General features: G+C 46.8%; 1 long non-coding RNA gene across 1 annotated transcript in view; it reads right to left on the minus strand.

Moving 5' to 3' along the window:
• Positions 1-4,159: 4,159 nt before the first annotated feature.
• Positions 4,160-27,243, minus strand: part of LOC135977234 (uncharacterized) — a 41,437-nt gene continuing 18,353 nt past the window's right edge. Inside the window, exon 3 of the long non-coding RNA XR_010594613.1 lies at positions 4,160-4,872. This is a non-coding gene — a long non-coding RNA (uncharacterized LOC135977234). The remainder of the gene's footprint in view (positions 4,873-27,243) is intronic.

Genomic DNA, 27,243 nt, shown 5'->3' on the forward strand with positions numbered 1-27,243 from the left:
TAAGTGCACGTCCTTATTTGGTGTACCCAAAATAAAATCCTGCCCCTCCTACTCGGCCCCTCCCTTTCTGTTCCTGGTGCCCAGCATCCCTATGGAACGCGGCCGGATCCTTGGAAGCAGGGTGTGGGGGTGTCTCACCAGGGTCAGAATCGTTCCCTCTAACCGGTTTGTCAACACAAAGTAGCTTGTTGGCAAAAGTTCTGCAAAAATTTCCAGATTTGAGAATAAAAAATTCCTGAAAACACTGAAAAATGTCAGCTCCCATTTGCAGACCCAATAAGAATTGGTTCTGCTTGGGCCTTTTCAATAAAAAGCAGAACATTTAAGGTTGAAAAATTTTGCTGCGTCAAAATCTTTTGCGGAAAAAATATTGCCGACCAGGTGTACAGAGAAGCTCACCCCCCTGCGCTGCCCCGAATGAGGGGAATCAGCAGTTTGTCAGTTTTTTAAGCCACCTCTCAGCCTTTTCGCCGACAACAAGAAGGAAAACAAAGAAATCAGTCAGTCAAACCCAACCAGCCATAATTTGCTGCCAGCTCTACATTCAGAGGTGGCTGAATTATGAGCAAGCTTCTGACAATGCCGTTAGCAGCATTGTTTCTCAGTGCCCCGCGAACCCGCATTGGAAGCGCTGTTGCTGCTAACAGCAAACATGTGGGCCCTGTGCTTCCCTTTCCTAGCCAGTCCTGCTTTGTCCTGACAGGCCCTGGGCGGAGATCAGGGAGCTGCAGCACTTCATCTCTCTCTTCTGTCAAAAGCAGGTTGGGTTGGCAAGCGGCAGGCTCCCTGTTCGGCCCATGAATGCTGGCACGGCTTGACCCAACACTAATCCTGGTTGACATGATTCATGTTCATTTTCCAGTGCTGGGGAACGGAGCCTGCCAGGTCGAAGGAAGGGCAGAATAAGTGAGTTTGTTAAACGGGCAGCGTCCTCCGCAGAGTGAGCCCTACATTTGCACTCAGTGGGCAAACCCTGCTTAGGTGAAATAAAGCCTGACCCAGAACTAGGAACAAACAGGAACCTCTGGGATTTCGAGAAGCCCAATAGAGTCTCTGGTGTTTGGGGATTTAGTTCCTTTTCACCTCCCTCATTTCACCCACGGGATTGTGCAGCTGGCTGAAAGGCTATTCCCATCCGATCTCCTACCAGCAAGCACCTGGAATATCCCTGAACTGGGACAAAGCTGCTTGTTTGAGAATTGGAAAGGCCTGATGGACATGTACCTACCCCTCCCCCCTCCTGGCCATGAAGCCAGGACATCCAGTTCCAAAGCACCAGCCTCCACCAGTTAAGCTAAAGGAGTAACTTCATTTGCTGGTAGCATTAGTAGGTTGTTACCCTCCTGTGGCCCACCCAATGTGTTTCCTTCCAGTAGCTAAAATATGGGCTCACTTTGATTTGAGAGCTCCCCTTCAATAAGCAATTATTCTAATTCTAGTGTCCATCTATTCCCTTATACTTTCATTGTACCCCTTCCTGTGCTGTCTGCATTTCACATAAATGTGTCCCCACAGCTGCCAGCTTGGCTGACACACCAGGGATTCGTAGATTCCAAGGTAAGAAGGGACCGGTATGAGTCTGACCTCCAGTATAGCACAAGCCAGAGACCTGCCCCACAACAATCTAGAGAAGATCCTTCAGAAAAACATCCCATTTTGATTTAAAAATTGTCAGTGATGGAGAATCCACCACGACCCTTGGTAAATTGTTCCAATGGTTCATTACCCTCACTGCTAAAAATGTACACTTTATAGCCAGTCTGAACTTGTCAAGCTTGAACTTCCAGCCTTTGGATGATGTTAGACCAAAGGGGGGGGGGGGGGGGGGGGGGCAAACTATGGCAACCGTCCTGCCCGGCCCTTGAGCTCTCAGCTGGGGAGACTAGCCCCCGGCCCCTCCCCCGCAGCCATGCCAGGAGCGCTCTGGGCAGCGGGGCTGTGAGCTGCTGCCGAGCAGAGCGACAGCATGTCTAGCTCCGGCCTTGCGGTGCGGCTGCCAGACATGCTGCTCTGAGCTGCATGGTAAGGGGGCGGGGCTGGAACCGGGGGGGGTTGGATAAGGGGCGGGGGTCCCAGGGGGAAGTCAGGGGACAGGGAGCGGGGGTGGTTGGATGGGGTGGAGGTTCTGCAGGGGGTGGTGGTCAGGGGACAGGGAATGGAGGGTTGGACAGGCATGGGGTCCCGGGGGCCTGTCAGGAGGCGGGGGTGTGGATAGGGGTCGGGTGACTGGGAGCAGGGAGGTTCGATAGGCGGTGGGGTCCCAGGAGGCGGTTAGGGGCAGGGGTCCCAGTAGGGGGTGGTTAGGGGACAAGGAGCAGGGGGGGTTGGATGGGTCAGCGGTTCTGAGGGGGGCAGTCAGGGGATGGGAAGTGGGAGGGGGCTGTTTGGGGAGGCACAGCCTTCCCTACCTGGCCCTCCATACAGTTTTGCAACCACAATGTGGCCCTCAGGCCAAAAAGTTTGCCCATCCCCGTGTTAGACCTTTTCCTGCTAGACTGAAGAGCCCATTATCAAATATTTGTTCCCCATGACAGATTGTGATCGATCTTAACCTTCTCTTTGTTAAACTAAATAGACTGAGCTCCTTGTGTGTATCACTATAAGGCAGGTTTTCTAATCCTTTCATCAGTTTCATGGTTCTTCTCTGAACCTGCTCCAGTTTGTTAAGATCCTTCTTGAACGGTGGGCACCAGACCTACACACAATATTCCAGCACTTCATCTACCTTGTCTCTCTAAAGACAAGTAGGAGAGAGATTATTTTATCAGTGCCAATAACAGAGGTAAAATAACTTGAGATTCCCCTATTTATGCATTGAGGGATTGCATTAGCCCTCCTGGCCACACATTGCACTGGGAGTTCATGTTCAGCTGATTATCCACCACCCTCCCAAATCCTTTCAGAGTCACTGCTTCCCAGGACAGAGTTTCCTATCCTGTAGCTAGGGCCGATATTCTCTGTTCCTAGATGTAGTCATTCATTTACATTTAACCATATTAAAACACATAGTTGCTTGAGCCCAGCTTACCAAGCGATCCAGATCGCTCTGCATCCGTTACCCGTCCTCTTCATCACCCCCAGTGTTCTTGTGATCTACTTTGGTGAACAAGGATCACCAAAGATAAAAGCATGAATTACTATAGCTTGAGCTTAAGCTTCCTAGCCGGTGCTGTAATAGACTCTTCTCTTCTGTGGATCCAGTAGAGATGGGCACCTGTAAAACATTCTGATCAATGGGTCACATAAGGTTCTCTGCAGTCACTGACAGGATACCCCGAGATGAATTATTCTTTTATGACTATCAGGATAAACCCCATGTGGTACTGGGAAAAGTGACAGGGTCTATCAGGCCTTCTCTGCCCCCTGCTGGAGACACTGGCACCTTGACACCCCCGCCACTCAGGCTGTGCTACCAACAAGCCTTAATCGTCCAGAGGTCTAGAGTGGCTATGAGGACACACTGGCCAACTGGGAGCCAGCAAGCCAGTTAACAAGGTTTGCCTGCTTCTTCTTGGGGCAGTGCGGGGTAAGACTGGGACAGGGGACCAGTTCCTCAGAGCTAGCCCAAAACCCCAAGGCCCGGCTCTTACATTCAGGTGTTGCAACTAAGCACTTGCCTTTGAGGTTTTGTTTGTTTCTTTAAAGGGGCAGACAGCCAGATTCTGAGTTTAGACAGACACGGTAGGTGAGGTAATATCTTTTATTGGACCAGCTTCTGTTGGTGAGAGAGTTGGTCCAATAAAAGATATTCCCTCACCCATCTTGTCTCTTTAATATCCTGCAACCAACAGGGCTACAACACTGCAAACAACAATGAAAAATTCGGAGTTTATTTTTATTTACCGGTGTAGACACTGGCACCGAGCTTACAGCATGGGCCACCCTACTCCAAGTATGTGGCCCAAACTTGTGGGCTAAGGCAGGGAGTGCTTGCAGTACCACGCTTGGCCCTACAGGGGCACTACAGAGTAATCCGACCAGACTGTGACAGAGATGGTGCCTTTAATGGCTGAACTTCCCAGACAGAGAGTTTAGGCAGGGAAGTGTGAAGCACTTGCTGTTATGCACAGTCAGTTGGAACTAGACACAGAACTTGCAAGCATCTTGAGTATTGAGTCATCACTGAACACCAAACCCAAAGCCCACTCTAGGCCTCTCTTCATCTCAGTGGATCTTTCCACCTTCCGGGTGATATTTAAATTGTGGAGCCCAGACTGTACAAGCACCGGGTTCTCTTCCTACTGAACAACACTGTGCAGGTAACTCTTTTTCTGTGACAAGGCACCCACAATGCACTTGGATAGCTCCTCTAGATGGATTTGCTGGCAACATTTAATGGCTAAGACCAAGAGAGATGAATTCACAGAAAATATTGTCCTGAAAAATGTTGATAGTTATCAGGAGTCTCTGGCAAGCTGGAACTGGCTGTTGAATTTCCATCCTCCTCTTCAGCCAATCTGCAGCGAGGCAAACATTGGATTCATTCTCAGGGAGCGTGTATGAGGTTGTTTTGATAAGATTCTTTCAACACTCCAGCTGGGAATGCAAGTGACAAAATACTCCTTGGGCAGATGGGCAAACTCAAGGGCTCTTGTGCTCTGCTAGGTAAGGGCCTGTCAGACTGAGAGATGGGGCTGTTGAAAGATCGAGCTTTGCTCATTCTCTTTTTCCCTGGTGTCCAGCCTTGACACATGTGATGAATCATGGAGCTTCATAACACTCCTCTCTTGTTTTGCAGCCAACTGTGCTCCGGGAGAACATGAAGGATTGACACACTGTCAAGTTCTTGGCTTCCTCGCTGCTGTGTGGGAATATTTTCCTCCTTCTCTTCTGACTTCTTCATGTTCTTCCAGGAAAAACCTTCCTGGAATTCTGGTGGAAAGGGATAGATAGTCAAACTAGGCTCAAAGCCTGCTAAGTAGACCCATTTCATTAACTATGTAATATTAGGTGTATGCTTCCTCTTGCCCTCTTAATTAATCATACAATATATATGCAGAGAGGAACGTCAGGGCACCAAGGTCTCCCCATATTTATTTGGCATTAAACTCATTGAAAATGTGAGCCTAAGCTCATTTAAGAAGCAAGCCCTATTATTTGGACAAAAAGAGAATATATATATAGACACTGGTGCATATATGCAAATGTACAGTCATGCGATTGCATACTCCAAACATGTGAATGCATGATATACAGCTGTTTCCACATGCAATTACTCAGTCTAGACCAGATTTTCAAAAGAGCCGAACACCCAATATGCACCCAATATCACAACGAGGTCTCTGGGCGTGCCATCATTTGGCATATATGTTGTGGTGCACCTTAGAGATTTGCCTTTTAAAATATTTCTTCTTAATAGAGTTGGGTGAATTGTTTATAGCAAACAATTGATTCAGTGAATCGGGGCCATGCTCTCAGCTGGTGTCCATCAGCAGACCTCCATTCAAGTCAACGGAGCTACACTGGTTCACACCAGCTGAGGAGCTGCTGCCACACTTTAAACTATCTGTGAACCAATGAAAATGGTCTTAAGCTGGTTTGTTCCTCCCAGCTGTCTAATCATTGGCCCAAACACTTTGCAGCCTGTGGATTAGCCACCAATTGATGATTTGTCATTGGTTATGTGGTCTAAGTTCCATGGTATTTTTTCTGTTTCCTGACTGAATGACTGAAACTTTTTAACAATTCAATGACCAGTCACAGGAAACCTATGCCCTTGATAAAGGATGGATATAGCTATGTGAGGAATAAATGTGCCCCCACAAACCTACCTATGGGTTTTGAAAAACACCCTATCTCCTGTACGAAATTGTACACTGATCTCCATAGGATATAAGCAATGGCTGTTCCTTTCCACCAGGGCGTTGGTATCACAGATGTGGAGAAAGCAAATGGCTTTGAGGGGCGTGGGGTTCAAAACCTTTAGAGCTTTTGTGGAAAAACCACAGTTAAGGGTTTCATGAATGACTTCTGCCTCTAGGGCACTTTCCCCAACCCCTCGCCAACTTTAGAAAAAGCTCAGTAAGCGTCCAAATTCCATGGCGGTATCAGGCATTCCACACAGTTCCCTTTCTCCAAGCCCTATGTCACAGCAGGGCAAAGGAAAGGGAAGTAACATTTCCTTGCAGCTTTGAGAATCAGCAGGGGAAAGTCTCAGCGCCCAGGTCAAGGTAATGATGCCCTGAATAAGTAGAAGTACTATGGGAGCGTGAGGCTACCCCATGGAGCTACGCTATGGGCATCTCTCTTTCCTTGGCCAAACAACAGCGACAAAATGATAGCGCTCTGATCAAAACCAAAGAGTCACAATTGTTTGACGGTGTCACTTTGGTTAAAGGGACAGCTCTAGCAACTGCCCTGGGCAAAGAGGGAACCAGCCAGCAGTCACCACTCAGATCTTCATTGTTTCCTCTTCTTTTTCTCAGCCTGCTTTTGCAATAGAGCATAGAGGGTCCCCTGGTTAGGGCACTGGGTTGGGAGTGCGGTACCTGGGTTCGATTTCTGAGTCTGCTACAGAACCCCTGTGTGACCTTGAGTGAATCCCTTAATCTCTTTGTGCGTCAGCATCCCATCTATAAACTGGAGATAATCAGTATTTCTTCTTTCACCCTTTGTGCATCTTACCTATTAAGAGTTTTAAACTCTTTGGGGCAAGATCTGTCTCTGAACTTTGTGCCTGGGCAGCAGAATGGGCCCCTGATCTTGATTTGAGCCTTACAATGGTAAAAATAGGTACACTAATAGTAATAATATGTAGCCATAGCAGTCTACATGCTGGAGGGGGGAAGGCCGCCTTGCATATGTTTGGGAACATCTGTGGAACATGTTGACCATCTCTTGCAGCAATATGGGATGGGGCTGCTTATTTGATTGGAAACACAGATATAATATGTTTAAAGGCTTGTAAAACCTGACCCGAAATGCATTCTTCTTCTTATTGCAGTTGGTTTGAAGTTTGGAGTTGTTGATGTAAAAACATAAGTAACATAATTAGTAACAAACACCGGCTTGGTGAGGTTTCTTTTACTGCTGCATAATTTAAAACAGAAATTGCACATGGTATCTTCTGGGATGAAAAAATTCACAAAACGCCTGTTCCAGACAGTTTGACAGGAACATGCTGGATTTAGTGAAAATCAAAGAACAGACTCCAGGGCCTGGAAGTCTGTTGATTTCTCTGTCACTGCTATTGCCGCAGTAAAGTGTTGTCTTAGGTGCAAGTTACACCAAAACATTTTTGCTGTAAGTGAAGGGATGTGTGATCCTGAGTCCCCCAGAAGGTGCGACCCCACCTATGGTAGCGAAAGGCTGTGCTATGAACTGGAGCGTTCTTAACCCCTCTCTGGGTCCTGATCAGCTGATGGAAACTAGATATGTTAAACTTTCCTTTGACTCTGAAACAGGGACCGTTCTCAAGGCCATGCAAACCCAAAACACACAAACTTCACAGATAACCTGAATTCTCCCACTGACTCTTGGTGGTCAGTCGTTTGTGATGTCATTCTATCTGAGGGGTATTAGCAACTCCCCCTTTTTTAAGGGAAGGGGCAACAGACGTACACTGACCCCCTAGTGAGCGTTCTAATTATAGGACTTAGTACGGTCTTGAACTACGCTATCAGTATCTGCAACAAGATGTGGGCTATGCCTGCGATTGGAACGTGATAAAATAAAGCAGAGTGGATTGCTGGCAGCAGATAAAAAGGTCTGTCACTTTCCTTGCAAAATACCCAAAATCTTGCATGTGTACGATTTGCTAGTAACACGGTGACCATTTAGGCTGCCACAGAGCTGTATTCAGGGAGCTTTTCTGCCACACAAAATGTTTAAAAGCAGCAACCAAACTTGTGTCCAGAAGCCCTGAGTTCCCAAATTGGATCCAATAGCATATGCATTCGGGAGGCAGTGGACCAAGAGCTGCCAAGGTTAGTAACGTCCACCTCTTGGGTGATGCCGATAGTCACATTACCAAAAGCAGACACGTTTGTCCAAATTTGCAGTATCTGCCAGGTCACCTCAGTGCAGCACCAACAAGAGATTTATTTGTAGGGATCACTTATTTCGGTACCGTTGATGTATCCGACACTCACCAGCAGCTGGCAGGTATGAAGCAGATTAATTGCATAACAACTACTGAGAAATTAAATTAAGCATCCTTAGAAAGTGTTATCTGAGGTGCAGAAACCAAACCACACAAACCAACAGCTGGAGCTACAACACCCAGGGAAGCAGAGTGTGAAGTCTGGGAGGCTTTTGCTTAAATTGTAGGATGATGATGGCAAGATCTTGCTGTTTCACCTATCAACAGATACTACAGGTGAATTGTCAACGGGTCAGTTCAGGGAGAAGGCTACTGCCTTTGGAGTCCTAAGAAAGAAGGAGGACAGCTTGCAAGAGGCTTTCGTGGTCTGGCCAGTCCTTTTCTCTGTATTTTTGACATGTGTGTTGTCAGCTACTACCAAAGGACTCACTTAAGACTGCACGTTACCCCTGCATTCCGGCCTGCGTGCGTGGATCGGGCCTGTTGACTCAGCCAGCATGAAGTGGGGAGGTAAAGAGGGCATGTCAGAATTCTCCTGTGCAGCCCCGGCTCCAGAGATCAGCAGCACTGTGAACACTAGGGCTTCCCCCAGAGCCCTCATTGGCTGGGGTTGGGCGCGCACACACACACACACACACACACACACACACACACACACACACAAAAACCCAGCTGTCACCTGACTGGAGAATGGAGCTGCTGTTTGAGAAGAGACTTTGTGGCTATAGGAGGGGGCGTGTGCTGCACTGCAGGGACGCAGCAGGCTCAAAGCCTGGAGCCTGAGCCCAGGGGTGGGTGACAGGCCCAGGGGGCTGCTGGAGTGCAAGGTCCCGATAGGTGTGCACCCCACACAAAAATTGGCCTCTGTACTAAGGGAAGGAGGTGCCTTAATCTGGCAATGAAGAGTCGAGGCTGGAGGCGCCATCAATCCCTTTTAGGCATCTGGGGTTTATGTCAGACTCTCTGTTTTGCAATGACTCTGGGGCTCTATCCGTGCTGACAAAGGCATTGGGGGAGGTCTGTGCCTTGGAGTGATTCCTAGGTGAATTCCTGCCTCCCCAAAGGGGGTGAGAGTTTGGAACAGCTCCATCACACGCCTTTGCAAGTAGAATGATTATCTCAGTGAGGGAAAGCTGACTCGTGTACCTTTTTGGGAGCTACAGAGAAACTGGGTTCATGTTTTTCATTTCATTTTCCAGCAGAAGCAGAAAAGCAAAAATATTCTTTTAGTGTTTCCAGTTTGGCCCAGATCAGGCTGTCCTAGGAATTTCATGGCAGTGCTGATTCTGTGGGGTTCCCAACCCCATATCCTGGCTGAAGCACTGTGTATAATCTCTGTAGCCAGAAGAATTTGGAGAGGGAGAGAGGGAGTTTCCATCACTTCCATCCACAAAGTGTTGTGGCTAAAGACCAAGGCTAATGTTTTGATGGTGATTTTAACTTCTGTGCATTTGCCCTTCAGCTCAACAAAGAAACATTCTGAAGCATTTGGGAAGACAGCACAGAAAAACCTGGACACCTGTAAACGTGAAGTATCAGCTTTACTTTGTGAGTTGTGATGAGCAAAAGTGAGTAATGCACTGGCTTCGTGTGGCTGAGTGAATGATTTGGTCTTTACGTGGCTTCCCAGGGAGAGGAGCAGGAATGTAGTGCTCCTCTTAGCTCCAAGTATAGCGTTGTGCTTTAGTTCAAGAGGTGAACGCCCATGGCTTTGGGATTGAGGAATTAAGGTTCTGGTCCCAGCTCCCCAGGGTGTGTGATTTATCTAGTAATTGTGAGTGTTGTCTGCAGAACGTGCATTTGAAGTGGAAACTTCAGCAAAGGCTAGACTTGAGGTTAACAAGACAGCAGCTCTGTCCTCCCCCTTCTTCTCTCCAACACACGTGTCAAGAAATAAGGATGATCCCAGGAGACTGTCCCACATTTGCTTGTGGGAGAAAGGCATCCATATTTGTAAGATGCATCACAAATCAGATTAGGGAATTGAACCAATATAAGAGAGAGACAATGCAAGTTTCACTTCTTGTATGTGCAACAAGTAGGGGATATTGTACCTTAAATCTGATCCTTGGGGTCAGAATGATAAGGAAATGGCCTGACAAAAGGCTCAGACTCTTAGAATGTGTGACCATGAATAGTTGGGCGTAATGCTCCCTTCGTGGGGGTCTGCAGAATGAAACACTTTGAGAACCAAGCAGTGGAGGTCTTACAAGAGTCCAGAAGAAGACCCCTCCTTTCTCTTATTGAGCTGTCCACAGAATGAAGACAAACCATTGGAGATTCCATTGTCCTAGACCAGTGTCCATGAGATGGCAGGATGGTAGCCAGCACTGCTACATGCTGATCAACTTATGACACTTTTCACCCAGATGTGGCTCAGAGAAGGCTGTGTGGGCTAGTGGCTAGGGCAGCAGGCTTGGAGTCATGCAACTTGGGTTCTACTCCTGTTTCTGCTACTGACCTGCTGTGACACCTTGTAAAAGAAACTTTTCAGCTCTCTTTCCTCTCCTACCCTTTGTCTGTCTTGTCTAGCTAGACTGGAAGCTCTTCAGGGTGGGGATTGTTTCTCACTATGTTTATGTGAAGTTCCTGGCACAATGGGGCCCTGGTCTTGGTTGAGGCCTTTAGGTGCTACTGTAATTAAAACAATTAATAACAAATCCACAGAGTGACTTTGATTAAGTAAATGTCTACGGCTGTAGGTCTGATTTAGGAACATAAGATTTGCAGTTTGGGATTGGATCATCAGCCCTTCAAAGGCATAACAAGAACCAATGGCTGGAAGTTAATGCCACACAAATGTTAATTGGAAATAAAGCATAATTTTTTTAACAGGGAGGGAGATTAACCTCTGGAACAACCTACCGAGGTAAGCGGAGTCTCTGTCTCTTGATGTCTTCAAATCAAGACTAGACGTCTTTCCAGAAGATATGTTGTAATCGAGCACAAGTTATTGGGTCCAATATACAATCTATGAATCAAGCTTGGTACCCCATCACCCGCCCTGTCCAACCTTTAACGCTGCAGAGGATGGAGACTCTGATATGAGCCACACAATATCGTGTCAGGGAAGGATTTCTTTCTGACTCCTTACATCCAGCAGCCTGAGAAGCAGTTACCCTCACCTTACCCTATAACTAGAGATGTTAATATTGACATTCAAAGTTAGCCAACCTCTTTTAAATCCAGCTCTGCTATACGAGTCTGGCCTCCTTCACCAGAGAATTTCACAGGCAGAATCTGTGTGAAGAAGTATTTTCTTTCATTTGCATTAAATTTACCAGTCATTAACTATGGGTGACTCCCTTATCCTCATGTCATGGGACATTTGGAAAAGAAGGACTGATCAGTTATTTCTCTGCGCTTCTTGAACATCTGAGTCAGGATACCTCTAGGATGCCTTTCTCAAGACTGCATAGCTGGGACCTTCTGCATACACTCCACAAAGATCTCAACTGAGCTTCGAAGCCCCAGATAGGGTGACCAGATGTCCCGATTTTATAGGGACAGTCCCGATTTTGGGGTCTTTGTCTTAGATAGGCTCCTATTACCCCCCACCCCCTGTCCTGATTTTTCACACTTGCTGTCTGGTCACCCTAGCCCCAGATAATCAGATATCCACATGTCTCTGCCCGCTCTCCAAATACTAGCAGCAGACCCAGGGGTACCTCTCTGAATACAGTATGAAAGACAGGCGATAGGTCTGGCTCTCTAGTGTAAATCAGAAGTAACTCCACTGAAATCAGTGGAATTACATTGGGCCAATGCTGCGATAGTAGCCAGAAGATAAGATATAGAGTAGATAAGTCTCAGAACCAGAGTCCCTAGAGTGCAATGTGGTATGGAGGAGCAACTTAACTCTGCATTTCTGTATTTGCACAATGTTCGTCTCCGTCCCTCCTCTCGCTCCTGTTTTATATTGGTGTAACTCCAGTGACTCATATTGCAAATTACATCTAACTCCATCAGACCACACAGCCCGCTCAGAGCTGCAGAGGGGCAGGAGGAGTCATAAGGTGAGCAACATACAGCAGTGCTGGACATACTTCTGCTATCTCATGAGCACTGGTCTCTAGGACAATAGAGTCTCCAATGTTCCCTCCCCCCCATATTGGTCTATTCCATTTACTTCAAAGGAGTTACTCCTTATTTACATCCATGTGAGCAAGAGGAGAATCAGGCCCTTGGATTTTGCTCATGTGAATTTAACTCAGAATTTCTTTGCCTTCTAAAGTTTATTTGTAGTGTCAAGTGGTTCAAAGGACTCTGAGATACCAAGAGACGTTTTCACAGGGCCCTTAATTGAGTGTCTCGCCTCCACACAGGGGAATGGGAAGCAAAGCAAAAATGCTGGGAATCCTCTATGGTGTTGGGCTAGGCTGCCCAGCCCGGGGCTAACAATGCAGAATGCAACAAAGAGTCTTCATGAAAAATCCACTCTCCACATCTGTTTGGTTTTAATCGGAGATTTATTATGAACAAAGGCAGGTGTTGGGAGAGTTACTTTGCTCTGACGTGCCTGCATTGCCTGTTGGACCAGATGGACAGAAATAGTTTCACATATTAGTCAAATTCTGGATGGCTATTCACCATAAACTATGGGCCGGCATGAGCAGAATGGACATCATAATATTACTGATTTATGGAGAGCAATGGAAAATAAATTCTAGTGTGTGTGTGGATGTTAGCCACTTATGTTTCAGTATTGATCTCAAAGCCAACAAACAGAGACTCCAGCTTTTGGGTAACCCCAAAGTCAGTAGCACTAAAAGTTTATGTTATCCCTGGTCAATTTGTGCTGCACACTGAGTTTGGAAACTGATCCAAGAGGCAGGAGAGTAGATTAAATTGTTACATCAGAAACCATATGATCGGGGGACACGTTTCCTAGGCAAGTATCAGAGGGGTAGCCGTGTTAGTCTGAATCTGTAAAAAGCAACAGAGGGTCCTGTGGCACCTTTAAGACTAACAGAAGTATTGGAGCATAAACTTTCGTGGGTGAATGCCCACTTCGTCAGATGCCTCTATTGTTTCCTAGGCAGTAATTCCAGAGACTTGCTGCTTGTTACCTGATTTTGAATATAAATAGTTAACAAGGCAAATGTATCCACTTGTGCTCATAATCAAGGGGAGATAAATTGCATCCATAGAATTTCCTAACAAAGCAATTCCCTCCGTCTTCCCTGACCCTTCCTCTGACTGTTTTATGCCCAGGGAGAATTCTCAAGCCACTCTGGAGAAATAAGATCTTCAGAATGAATTGGGTGGGATATTGAGCTTAAACCAAAGCAGGATATTTGGAATTTGAAGAAAAATTGACAGTAATGCTCTTCTCTATTGTGTCCTCTTCCCTGACTCTGGGAGGAAAGTGAGGTTTACTGAGTTAAAGAAGGAGATTCTGGGGTTCTTTTCCTGGCTCTGTCACTGACTCGTGTGAGCTTGGGAAATGCCCTGTGTTTGTGCCTCAGTTTCCCCATCTGTAAAATGGGATAGTTCTGATCTTGCTCACTTAGTAGTTATGGTAGTAATGAGGCTTAATTAGTCTGGGCTAGACTCTGCCATATGCTGGCCTGACATGCTGGAGGGATAAGAGTCAGCAAGAAGGCACAATTTTCAAAAGCACCTAAGTGATTTCGAAGCTCAGGTCCCATTTTTAAAAGTGAAAATTTTACCCTGAGGCTCCCAAATCACGTAGATACTTTTGCAAATTTTACCCAGGACATTTTCCTATTGCTCAAGGGAGCTCTAGGAGATAAATGCACCATGTCAGGGGTGGGTTGTGCCCACTACGGGGGTCTATCTTGCACTCCAGCTGGCTAGCATATATGTTGCAGCCAGTGCCATGCACCACCCAGGAGTGCCCACAACTCCATCTGCGCATCTCCCAGGCTCACACGGGAATCACGCCCTGACTGGCATTTTGGCAGCACTTGATGCATCTGCCAGCATCCCTGCCCCCGCTCATAGTGCTGGCCTGGGAAGGACTTAGCCCTTAATGCCTGTGAAGCACTTTGAGATCCTCAGACAGAAGACCCTATGTTAGGGCTGGTCTACATAAGGAACTTACATAGGTATAGTTATCTCTCTCACGGGTGTAAAAACTCCACACTCCCAAGAGACATATCTATGCCAACCTAACCCCCGGTGTAGACAGCACTAGCTTAATAGAAGAATTCTTCTGTCGACCTAGGTACGGCCTTCCAGAGAAGTGGATTACCTACACCGATGGGAGAACTTCTCTCTGGGGCGTAGGTAGTGTCTACACTGAAGCACTGCAGCAGTGCAGCTGTAGCTTTTTAAGTGTAGTCACACTCTTAGATCGGTGTATTTATTAAGTCACTTCAAGAAAAATTAGGTGGATATACAGGTATCCTGCATTCCTTCCTGGTGGATAGGTCCATCAACGGCTTTTAGATTGGATTGCTAGAAGCTGGGAATGGGCGACAGGGGATGGATCACTTGATGATTCCCTGTTCTGTTCATTCTCTCGGGGGCACCAGGCATTGGCCACTGTCGGAAGACAGGACACTGGGCGAGACCTTTGGTCCTTTGGTCTGACCCAGTAGGGCTGTTCTTATGTTCTTATGTGTAACGCCACTGGCTTCAGGGAATTTGAGCTCTGTGATAAAACCGGGTTCATTATACAGAGATATTTTCCAGTTGAAACCAGGATGTAAAGGGCAGATGATTTACACTGCAATGGAAGAAACTTAAGTTTGATCCCAAATTCTGGGCTTTTGCTCCCCTAGGCAGGCAAGGCCTGGCAGCATAGTGGACACTGCATCTCCGGTATGCCATACTTCTGAGTGCTTTGCAGAGTAAATACCCCAACCCCTGACAAACTCTGAGCCACTGAGCTGCTGCTTCCAATAGGAACATCACAGGATCCACTTAGGATACACAAGGTAGAAGATTAAGAAAATGAAGGTATAACGTTTGAACAAAACTTCAAATGGTTGAGATCATAAAGTTCCACAGTTCCACAGAGGAAATCTGCACTGGGATCCTCTGTGTGGATCCATGTTTCCGTGTTTGAAAATGCACGTCAGGATGTTTCCAATGTCTAGGGAGCCCTCTATCAAGGAGAACATCTCATCATGGTGCCAGCCACTCTGAAGAGGCACTTGAGGAGCAATGGACAGCCTTGTAGAGAGCAGAATAGCTCTTCTTCTTTGCGTGTCTTCTTCTCCATCCCCTCTGAAATGCACAGGGCCTTGTGGGCCCTGTGCACCAACTCCCAAGGGTTTCTTAGTCGTGTCTATCGTGGGGCTAGGGACTGAAAGACGTACACCCACATGCCACACACACAGAAAGACCCACATCCAACCTTCCCAAGAAGCTCCTTGGGAACGAGATGGCCTGCTGGCAAAGGTTAAATGGGGAAGCTCATAGAAGGTTCAAAGCACAGCCTTCTTCTTCTGTGTTTGAACAAAGCATGAGGCATATGAATCCAGCTACTTCTATGCATTGTGGGTTGACCAAAACTCAGTCTAGCTAGAGAACAAATGCAAGGACCAGGAAGCAGTTGGTTAATGGTTTAAGGGGGGAATTTTCAAAAGCACTTGAGTTAGGAGCACAAATCCTGTTGACTTTCAATGGGACATGTGCTCCTAAGTCACTCAGGCACTTTGGAAAATTCTACCCTTAGCCTTTAACATACAGGTATTTTCACCTTTCCACAGAGATTTACAAGCATTTTAGAGTCATTAATTTACTTAATCCAGCCTGAAGCCCCACCTTTAATTCATAATAATAATCATATACTTTTATTTATGAAGTGGGCTCTGCAAGAAACTCAGGGCTCTGTATAATATTTCATAATAATTGAAGTAGGTCATGTAATTAAAGACTGTAGCATAATGCACACATACAAGGGGGCCAAATTAAGGTTGCACAGGCCACCTGAATTCTGGCATTTCCTGACTTGGGAATGCTTGACTTTGCAATCTTAATACTTTCCTTTCAATGTAATTTTGTGTGTTTAATTTTCTAAGTGTTTAAAAAAGCAAACTAAAAAAGCAGAAATTCCATCATGTGGCATTATATTGACACCCAAGTTGTTCACACCTATCTCATAGAACTGCAAGGGACTGTGAAACATCATTGAGTCCAGCCCTGTGCCTTCACTAGCAGAACCAAGTACTGATTTTTGCCCCAGAGCCCTAAGTGGCCTGCTCAAGGATTGAACTCACAATGCTGGATTTAGCAAGCCAATGCTCAAACCACTGAGCTATCCCTCCCCTCAATAACTTTTCTAACAGGGCAGAGAAGTGAACCTGGATCTCCAGAATGCCAGCCTAGCACCTTCGCACCTTAACCATTGGACCACCCTTCATCAGCAGACCTTTAATCCACTGCAGACCTCTGCCACTTGAGCTAACTGATAACAGTAGTAGGTTGTCACCCTGTATGTGGACTAGCAGTAGAGGGGAATGACACACACTTTGCCAGTGGGTTTTACTGATAGTTGTTGACAGCAGAGGAATGGTGAGACTCAGCGTTCTACTGGACACAGATTCTTCTGCCTGTTCCTCCCAACCCTGACCCCGTCTATCCTGGCCCGCTCCAACCTGCTCCTGTTCCAATCCTGTCTCTTCCCTGCCCCTGGCTCCTTGTCCCAGTTCCATTTGCCCTGTCTACCAAGTCCCAGACTCCACTGATCAGGTTCCCATCCTGGTTTCATTGCCCAGCCAGTCCTAGTCTCTCCCTCCAGGCTTGCTGTCTGAGTCCCCATCCTGCCCCCACTCCCAGTCTTCCCCACCTCCACACTCCCAGTCCACAGTCTCCTTTCCCAGCCAGTTCCACTTCTTGTCCAGCTTGTTTTCCCCTCTCCACTGGATCTCAGTCCCATTATTCCTCCTTGTGCTACCCATCCAATCTCAGACTCCCCCTCCCTCAGGCTTCTCATCACAGTCCCAGGCTCCCTGCCCAACAAGTCCTAGTCTCATCCCCCCCAATCTCCCAGTCCCAGTCTCCTTGCCCAACCAGTCCCAGTTCCCCCTCCCATCTCTTCATTTGATATGTCTCTCTCCTCCAGCTCCAATCCCCCTCCCTTGCTCCTTCTCCAGTCTCCATGTCCCTTCCCACCCATCCTGGGCTCCTTGTCCCAGGCTTTGCCCAGCCAGTCCCAGTTCTCATCAGATCTGTCTTTCATCCACTAAGCACCTCTCCCCCCACACTCCACTGGTTCTCAGTCCCAGTCTCCACCCCCATCCTAATTCGCAATCCCAGTTTCCCTCCCCTCTACCAGCCTCTAGTTTCTGCCCTGTCCTGTCCTCTAGGCTCCTTGTTCCAATCTACTCCCCTAATCCCCACTTTCTTGTCCCCTCTGCTGTCTCCTCCACACTGCCTAGGCCCAATGGGGGGAGGGGTGTCATTGAGAGCACCCCAGAGCACCCTGCTTTCAGTTCAAGGCCTGGCACAGACGGTTACAGCACGCCCAGTGCTCATCTCCAGGCTGCAGAGTGTCCAGTGCAGATGGCAAATTTAGCTGCTAAAATCTAAGTATCTACTGACCATGTGCAAACTGAGATTTTTCAAGGGTATATGACTTGGCCATATATGGGCAGATTTTCATGGGGATGGCAAAGGGCACAGCCCTGACACAAAGGCCACCCACCTGCCAAATTTCACATCCCTGCACCAAAGCACAAGGGTACTAAAGCTTCTGAAAGTAAAGAGATACCAGAATTTTCTAACATAGGCAAAGCAACATATTTTTCTCTAGTCTCATTGTTGGAAACAACTGAACTGTTTTAGCTGTAATTTTCTAAAATAATTCAGCCTGAGGCTGACACCTGGCATAAAAAATGTCAACCCAAACAATTAAAGTTTGACAAAGTTATAAACAACTGAAAACAGGGTCTGATAATGGGAAGTATCAGTCAATCTTAACAGTAGGTGGTGCTGCCAGTTCTTCCTATGAGATTAGATAGATAGATAGATAGATAATTTCTTTTTAAAATGGATAATATGAATCTCTCATTTTATTTTGCTTTATCCAGGAACACTGTTTAGGACGGGCTTCAGAACTGATACACCCTCAGCTAGATTTTCAGCCATGTAAATGAAAAATGGTAAAGGCAGTCACAGAATAATTACTAGCTTCCTCTTTTTTAAAATACACGGCTTTTTAAATGGTGAGGTTTAAATGATTTATCTACCAGGATTTTTCTCTCTTCTGCATCCTTTGGACAGTTTAAAAATGAGACTTTTGTTTTAATTAAAAACTAGCTGTAATATCTTGGCTGAGGGCTGGCTGACTCTGGGAAGCAAAGTGTTTCATTTGTTTAGTTTGTAGAGAAGGGAACAGAGCTCTACATGAAGGCCGGGGAAAAGGGTGTCAAGCACTCTGTGAAAACAAGGAGATTCCATTATGCAACAGAGGTGGGCGAGGTGGGGTACCCGCCTTTCTTAAACCTGCCCCAACCACATTTGACAGCTGATTGAAAAGGAAGGCAGGAAAGTCAAAGTACATTTTTCTCTAACTTTACTTTCTTCCAGTCCAAAATACCCTGCACTCATGTTTAAGGCCATTCCCAGAAGGCAAACAATCTGAGTGTTATATAAGGTTATAAAGGAGTTGTTTGTATTTTGTACGGTGTCCCTGGAAGGCGGTGAGGAATAGCATCGTATCACCGGCAGTTTATATTGCGACATCTTGGCAATTGGAGGGCTGAACTCAAGGCAATTTTCGAGCCATTTGGAAGAGAATGCTTTCCATTTAAAGTTAGGTTGCATAAAAATAAACCCCGCAAACATCTCCAGAAGAAGACAGCAAAAATGGGAGGAGGAGTTAAATTTACATTTTTAAAGCAGACTTCCTCATTTCTTCCAGAGGTAGGGTTTTTTTAAATGTGAACGTTAGTCTCTGAGGGAAGAGGCACACTCCTCACACTTCAGCATTCGGGGGCAAGGACTAGAGACACTAGACCACAGACTGCAATTGCCCCCCCATTTCTGTAACCTGAGGCCTTAGTGAAGTGGGGGAAGTTGAGGCACAGTCACAGCACAGGTTCTGGAGTCAGGTCAGCCTGCCCAACGGTAGAACTTCAGAGCCATTGAAGGAAGAGGAATGGGAGAATCACAGAAAGTCAGGCAATGTTAGTCACAAACACACACGTAAGGGCCAGCACCGACTGAGCCAAGGCCTCCAGAGCTGAAAGCGCAAGTCTCTACACTACAGTTTGAGCTAAAGCCAGGCTTCCAAGCAGAGAGCTGTGACAGACTCACGCCTTCTGTGGACAGGGCATAGAGGGGGACACGTGACACACGCTGACCAGGGAGGCAGACGCATGTGCGCGCGCACGTATATTTCGTAGAGCTAATGAAGATCAGCAGTACAGTTCCTCACCCCCAGCCTATACTGCTAATTCCAAGACAACCACCCAGGACCATCCCTAGCCATTTTGATGCCCTAAGCAGCCCCCCCTCCGGCCTCCGCGGGGGAGCAGGAGCAGGCTTGGGGGCCGGGGTGAAACCGCCCCTCAGCACAAGCCGGCAGAGCAGGTTGGGAACGGGTCGCTCCACTTCCTGCCGCCTGGTGATTGCAGGGTGGGCCCGATCCCGCACTCACGGGGCGGCGGGAAGTGGAGTGACCCGGCCCCAACCCGCTCCGCTCTGCTCCCCTGGCTCCCAGCCTTGTGACTGGGGGACAGGGGGAACCACCCCCCAGGACTCACTGGCGGCGCAGCCGGGAGCCGGCTGGGGCCGGGTCGCTCCACTTACCACCACCTGGTGAGTGCAGGGCGCCCAGCCCCTGCTGCAGTCCTCAGGGGTAGGGGTGGAGTGGGGGCCGGGCTGGGGTGGAGCAGGGGTGGGAAGAGGCGGGGCGGGGTGAAGCAGGGGCGGGGGCTTTGGGGAAGGGGTGGAGGCAGGGGGAGGGAAGAGGCGGAGCAGGGGCTGGAGCAGCACGTAGGGGACCAGGAAATGTGGTGCCCCAAATGTCCTGGTCCCCTACGCAGCTGCATACTTTGCGTATGGCTAAGGACGGCCCTGCAACCACCACCATCACCTCCCAGACTGCCCTGAACTGGTCAACTGATCATGGCTGGCTCATCTGCATGAACTATTCATTTGACACCCCTCTCCCAAAAAACACAGTTTAGAATAAACACAGCTTAAGAACAACCAGTCAGTTGAATAGCAAGACCTACCCAGGTTGCATACCGTACAAAGCACCAGTCCCACAATCTGGCTCGAATGAGCTAATAAATACTGTAGAAAAGCCTAGCAGGCCAGTCCATAAAGTAAGGGCTGAGGAATCATCAGAAGCAGATGTGGTTTTCTCTATTGCGTAACTGGCAAGGGTTTGTTAACCCACAAGGGGAGGCTGAAGTTTGCAGCGCTGAAGGATCTGGCTGTGCAAGATGCACTGGGCCAAACATTGCAGCCCAAATCATGCCCACAAAATCTGCACGTACAGGTGAACACAGGTCACTGCATGTGCAGGATGGGTTATTGTGTGAGCAAAGGCGTGTTGCAATGGTTGGGCTGTGAGAAAAGCATGACCCTTGTGTACTAGGGTCTGTTCCTGTGTTATAATTAGGAGGAATCTCAGGTGACATTGGCCAGTGCCAGGTGGCACCTTCTGGAGTCTTAAGGGTTCAGAAACATGGTTTTGTTGGGGCTGTAATGCTCCTGTTATTCTCTTCCTTTGTCACTTTCTCTTCTGCCACTGCTACACAATAGAGCCCTGTACTTAGACATAAAAGAGAATACAAACAAGAAAGCATCCTCCCCGGCTAGGATCAATAGTGATGTTATCCCTTAACAAAACAAGTTACAGACATTTCCATGCAGCCCCTGGACCATGTATGTAAAGTCCATTGAACTACCAAGCAAGTTAAAGCACAGTTCTGCTCTCTAAAGGGACCCCCTTCTTCCAAAGTAGACCTTTCCCATATATATATCCAGATTGAGAGGCTGCTGACTTTAGTGGCTAAAAGAACATTTTACTATATCGGTTAGCCCTGCAAATCCAAACCAGCTGAGAGGCAGTGACATGGGTTTTATGACTTCTTATTCATCATCAAAAGAATTGTTTACTAAATTCCAATTGTGGGCCAATCAGCTACACCTGTGCAAACCCATGGAGTATAATGTGAAGGCTAAGGATGCATAGGTGGACTGAGGGCAGAATTTGGCTTCCAGAACCTTTATTGAATCAACCCAGAATGACCCAATTCCTGGTTGACCTGCAGCCACTTTGTGCCAGCTACACCATTGCAAAGTGGCCCAGCCCCAGCACCGTCGGTTCTGTACCACCTTGCACCAGACCACCCCATGCAGGGGGGATGTTGGAGGCAGGCAAGGGGTATTCTGAGTATAAGAAGGAGCATGGCAGGAGCCTTGGGCAGCAAGGCACAGGTTAAGACAGCCCTTGGATCTGTTCTAACTTCACCAGAGGCCAAACTGGTCACCAGCAGCCCCGAGATCTGGGAAGCCCAAACTGGCCCCTTCCTCATGCCAGTCTTTGAGCTGGGCTCTGCCCTGGATCGGCAATGAATTCCTCAGGTGTCAGGGTGAGTTTGCACAGCCTGCACATAGCACAAAAAAAAAAAATCATCATATTTGTCAACTGAACACAGCCAGGCCGGAGCCACCTAGAACAAAGGCATTCCACACGGCCATTCTGAGGGTTAGGGCTCAGAGTGGAACCGCACAATAGGTTCCCAAGCACAAGGGGACCTTGCTGTGAGGAAGTGATGTTATACCCACTCAGAAGTCCAATTCCTGGCAGGACTGGAGAGGAACTTCCCAGACTGAGCCATGAGCTTCTTCAGGAACAAGTTATGCTCCCCACCAAATGAATGAAAAGCCACAGTGACCTTGATGTTCCCCCAACCCCGACCTTCTAAATTTCTGCCCCTGTTGTGCTACCTTTGATAGCACAGCTCAGCAGGTAACAGACACAGCAAGTACAGTCAAATGGGGAGCTCTAGGAAGATGTTTTAATAAAAGACCTTACCAGAACAAAAACAAAAAAGTTGCCACGTAGCACTCAAAATTGCATGTCAAGATGTAAGCCTTCTATTCCACCCATAGCTTGACTATCCCCCATTCAGCGCACTAGGGAAAAAGTAGCTACAGAGACATGATTTCACTGCTGTTCCTGACTCATGCTCCTGTTCATGGCTGAGGAGTGATCACTGATCATTTATTTTACTGGTAACTAAATAATTTACATATCACCTCCTCATTGCAGAGCTCCATCACCACCAGCACCATCCACCTGCCCAACTCACCGCAGTTGATACATGTGTAAGCCCTGTTGCTCGAAGCTCTAGAGGGTAAGGAGCTATCTGCTCCCACCTGCTGGTTAATAGGGGGAAGAACAACCACAGCGCTGCTTCATCTGCATAAGTGATTTACCCAGAACTCCAGATGGACAGACAGTCCGGAAAGGAAGAGCTCTCTGCCACATCTACTCCTGAACTGGGGGAAGTTCAGTGAAAGAGAATGCTTCATGTACACAAGTTGTCAACCCAGATTTCCTCTAGTGATGCTGTGGGAGCCACCATAATTGTACAGGAGCTCAGAATTTGGTAGTGGAACTGAACTGAGAAGAGAAGGGCTTTTCCTTTGCAGGAAAGGGAGTGTTTTTGATGATAGAGACTGTGATGGGTTGGGTCACAGAGACCCCACCTTGGGACTGCCACTTGATGTGGTGAGACTATTTCTGAGCCTGTTTTCCCCAGCACCTCGGGACTTCAGTACCCTGTCTTGTTGAGCCAGACATGCTAGCCTGCTGCAAACACAGACCCAGGGGTCTGAACCACATCCCCCAAAAGCTGCAGGCTTAATTGAAAACAGCTTAAGAAGTGCTCCTGTCTTCAGCACCCAGATACCCAGCTCCCAATGGGGTCCAAAGCCTAAATAAATCCCTTTTATTCTGTATAAAGCTTATACAGGGTAAACTCATAAATTGTTCACCCTCTAGAACACTGATAGAGAGATATGCACAGCTGTTTGCTCCCTCAGGTATTAATACTTGCTCTGGGTTAATTAATAAGCAAAAAGTGATTTTATTACATATAAAAAGTAGGATTTAAGTGGCTCCAAGTAATAACAGACAGAACAAAGTAAATTACCAAGCAAAATAAAACAAAAACACGCAAGTCTAAGCCTAATACAGTAGGAAACTAAATGGTAAATCTTCCAATAAGCTTCTTTCACAGACTAGACTCTTTTCTAATCTGGGCCCAATTCTTTCCCCTGGTACAGTCCTTGTTCCAGCTCAGGTGGTAGCTAGCAGGGCCGGCTCTGGCCCTGGCTCTTTCTGGCCACCCCAAGCAAAAAAAAAAACAACAACAAACCGCGGCTGCAAAGTTGGGGAGAGGGAGGGAGCAGGGGGGGAGAGACAGAGAAGGGGGGCGGCCAGGGCTTCAGCGGTCGGCTGGGAGGGAAGGACGCGGGCTGCCCTGCCGGGCTTGCTGCAGGGCGCTCCCGTCCTCCACGCCGCTGCCCCCTACAGGGCGGCCGGAGCGGAACAACAAAATTAAAAAAAAAAAAAAAAAAAAAGCGGCCGTGCCGCCCTAGGATTGGGCAGAATGCCGCCTCCTACAAGCTGCTGCCCCATGCACCAGCTTGCTTGGCTGGTGCCTGGAGCCGGCCCTGGTAGCTAGGGGATTTCTCATGACTGCAGCCCCCTTTGTTTTGTTCCACCCCCTTATATATCTTTTTCACAAGGCAGGAATCCTTTGTCCCTCTCTGGGTTCCCACCCCTCCTTCTAAATGGAAAAGCACCAGGTTAAAGATGGATTCCAGTTCATTACCCACTTGCCAGCACACACGTATACAGGAAGACTTACAAATAAACAGAGCCATTTACAACCAATTGTCCTGGTTAATGGGAGCCATCAAGATTCCAAGCCACCACTAATGGCCCACATTTTGTATAATTACAATAGGAGCTCAAAGTTATATTTCATATTTCTAGTTTAAGATACAAGAGTGATACATTTATACAAATAGGATGACCACACTCAGTAGATTATAAGCTTTGTAACGATACCTTACAAGAGACCTTTTGCATGAAGCATATTCCAGTTACATTATATTCACACTCATTAGCATATTTTTATAAAATCATATAGAGTGCAACGTCACAGAAACCTTGCTCAAATATTGTACTATGGGTTTTTTCTACTCAGGAGTAAGGAAGACGTTGTGAAGCATTTCCTCAAGGAGGTGCAGCACAGTGAGAAATCTTTGTTGAAGTCATACAGAATAGAAGCAATGGTGAGTCAACCGTGGTCCCTCCCACCCAGCAACTAAACAAAACTGAATTCATTAGACTTGGATTGGCTAGAGGGGTCTCAGGCCAGGGCCAAGCAGTGCTTTCCAAGGGACTGGAGACAAGCCTACCTGTGTGTATTTCTGGAGTATGCAACCCAATGACTCCAAACTGGGAGTGGGGTTTAGTGGACAGGAACCAAGTTAAAGAATGAGTGCTGAAATTATTGTAATAGTTTTCCTTGTTTTGTACACAGCCTCAGTGCTTGTGAGTAGGGAAGTTGCCCGTTAAGGGTGCCCCCAGGAAGGTATTTAGTGATCCCAGTAATGCTGTGTGGGAACTCAAGCCAGTGGTGTTTGTAAGTTTTAAGAGGGACTCTCTAGCTATTTAAACCCGACCCTTGTTGCTGCCAACAACATCTGGCAGAAGGTTTACAGATGGATAATACAGCTGCATCAAAAGATCTGACTAGGTCCCTCCTAGCCTAGAATCCAAGGTCTCAACCGTATCTTCCGAAAAGCAAAGGAAAGAAAAGGAAGGGCAGGATGCCAAGGAAATAAATAAATACAAATAGAGCACCAGATACTCAGCTGGTGTAAATCTGCATAACACCATGAAGTCAATGATTACAAGGGCCGAGGGTTGGGTCCTTCTAATCTGCAGTGTTGGCTGACATTCCCATGAGGCTATTACCAAGTGGCTAAGCTATTCATTGGCCACCGCAGAAGGTTCAGGGGGTTGGTTATGAAAACAGCTGAAAGCGCAGCTGTTCCTCCAAAGTTACCCTAACCTGTTTGCCGTGGAGGTGGACTAGGACTCCCATGAACAGATGCCTTCCAATGAGATTTTTCCAGGGCTTATTTTCCATTTCTTACCAGGGGTCAGCTCTGGGATACAATGAGAACAGCTTTCCCTCATGTTCTCTGATTGCAGGAAGTGTGGGGATCTAGGGAGATTTATTTAAAAACTAACAATGACAACCAAGAATTAAACTAATTAAAAAAAAATTAGAATGAAAAAAATCTCAAAGATGGGTTCAGTTCAGCGCCAAGAATGAAATCAGAGGGCAGGCCAGTTTTAATGAGGTCTCAGATAGGTCATGTTTCTTAACTCCAAATACCTATCCCTTGTATTTTCCAAGAATAAATGGGGGAGGGGAAAGTGTCCGGAATGTTAATGATGATGCTTGCTATGATCTAATTAATGTGAGGTGAGTATTAGTAGTTTGTATCAATGTTCCCTATCAGGAGACACTCATCCTGTGAGTGGCATCTGAGGCTATAAATTACAAGAGGTAGTAGCTCCAAAGAATAAAATCTACTGGCTGTTTCCCCTCTTCATTATCTCTCTCCAAGGGTGCTCAGTCACTAGACTGGCTAGACCAGGGGTAGGCAACCTATGGCACGCGTGCCGAAGGCAGCACGTGAGCTGATTTTCAGTGGCACTCACAGTGCCCGGGTCCTGGCCACTTAATTTTAAATTAAGTTTCTTAAACATTTTAAAAACCTTATTTACTTTACATACAACAATAGTTTAGTTATATATTATAGACTTACAGAAAGAGATCTTCTAAAAACCTTAAAATGTATTACCGGCACGCGAAACCTTACATTAGAGTGAATAAATGAAGACTCGGCACCCCACTTCTGAAAGGCTGCTGACCCCTGGGCTAGACTGTTACTTGATCTGCAGGTCATTTTTGTAGGCGGTTGCTTCCCTTCTACCATTTAAAAACTGGTAGTCAAAACAAGAGTGGGAAGTGGAGAGGAATAAATATTTATGGGTCATGTGAAAGGCCTACTTGGGAAAATCTATGTAACCGTGTTTAATGGAGCAGAGATAAAAACATAAAACTAGATGGGACCTCCTGAGTTATCACAGGCAACCCCATTGTATCATCTTGTACATAAACTTATAAAACCCCATCTTAAAATCAGCCCCCATGACAGATCTGTGCATTGCCCAAGTGGTCCACAAACATTTTACCTATAATATGTTCTACGTTGTGCGAATGTGTTTTGTGCATGTAAAGCCTCCTTGCCTCGGGCTGCACAGAGGATGCTGCACAAAAGGATGTTAGGGGCTGAGCTTCGCCGCCAACATTTCATAGGAAGCACTTGGCACTCTGCAGAGCTGGTCTCAAGCATGTGTGCAGGTTTGTGCATGTCACTAGTCACACATGCGTGAGTGGAAGCTGGGACCAAGCCCATGGAAATCAGTGCCAAAATCTTCATGTATCTCATCCAAAAACCCTTTTCACTGCATTCTGCAATGTTAAGAGCCACATGGACAGAAAGCAATTATCTGCAGCTGGGATTTTCAAAGGAGCCTAAGCATTCAAATCCCACTGCACTTTGATGGAAGTTGGGTGGCTCTTACTTAAGATATTTTCAAAATCCCTGTCTGCATCATTTAAATAAGTAGGCTCATTACTCAATGAGGAGGGAAAGATAGAATCAGAAAACGCAGCTATGACCGAAGAGTTAAATGCCTTTTTTATTTCAAAAAGGTTAGCAGTGACCAAGCAACTAACATAGTGAACATGTGTGTAAATGGGGTAGGATCTGAGCTAAAATAGGGAAAGAGCTATTAAGAATTACTCAGACAAGTTAGATCTCTTCAAGTCAGCAGGGCCTGACGATATACATCCTAGCATACTTAAGCAACTGGCTGAAGAGATTTCTGAGCCATTAGCAATTATCTTTGAGAACTTGTGGAGAATGGGAAAGATTCCAGAAGGCCGGAAAAGGGCAAATATAGTATCTATCTATAAAAAGGGGAATAAGGACAACCCAGGGAATTATGTAGCTTAACTTCGGCATCTGGAAAAATAATGGAGCAAACAATCAAACAATCAATTTGGAAGCATCTAGAGGGTAATAAGGTGAGAAGTAACAGTCAGCATGGATTTGTCAAGAACAAATCATGTCAAACCAACCTAATTTTCTTCTCTGACAGTGTAACA

This window comes from Chrysemys picta, chromosome 23 (genome assembly GCF_011386835.1).
Source record: "Chrysemys picta bellii isolate R12L10 chromosome 23, ASM1138683v2, whole genome shotgun sequence".
Classification (NCBI taxonomy): Eukaryota; Metazoa; Chordata; order Testudines; family Emydidae; genus Chrysemys; species Chrysemys picta.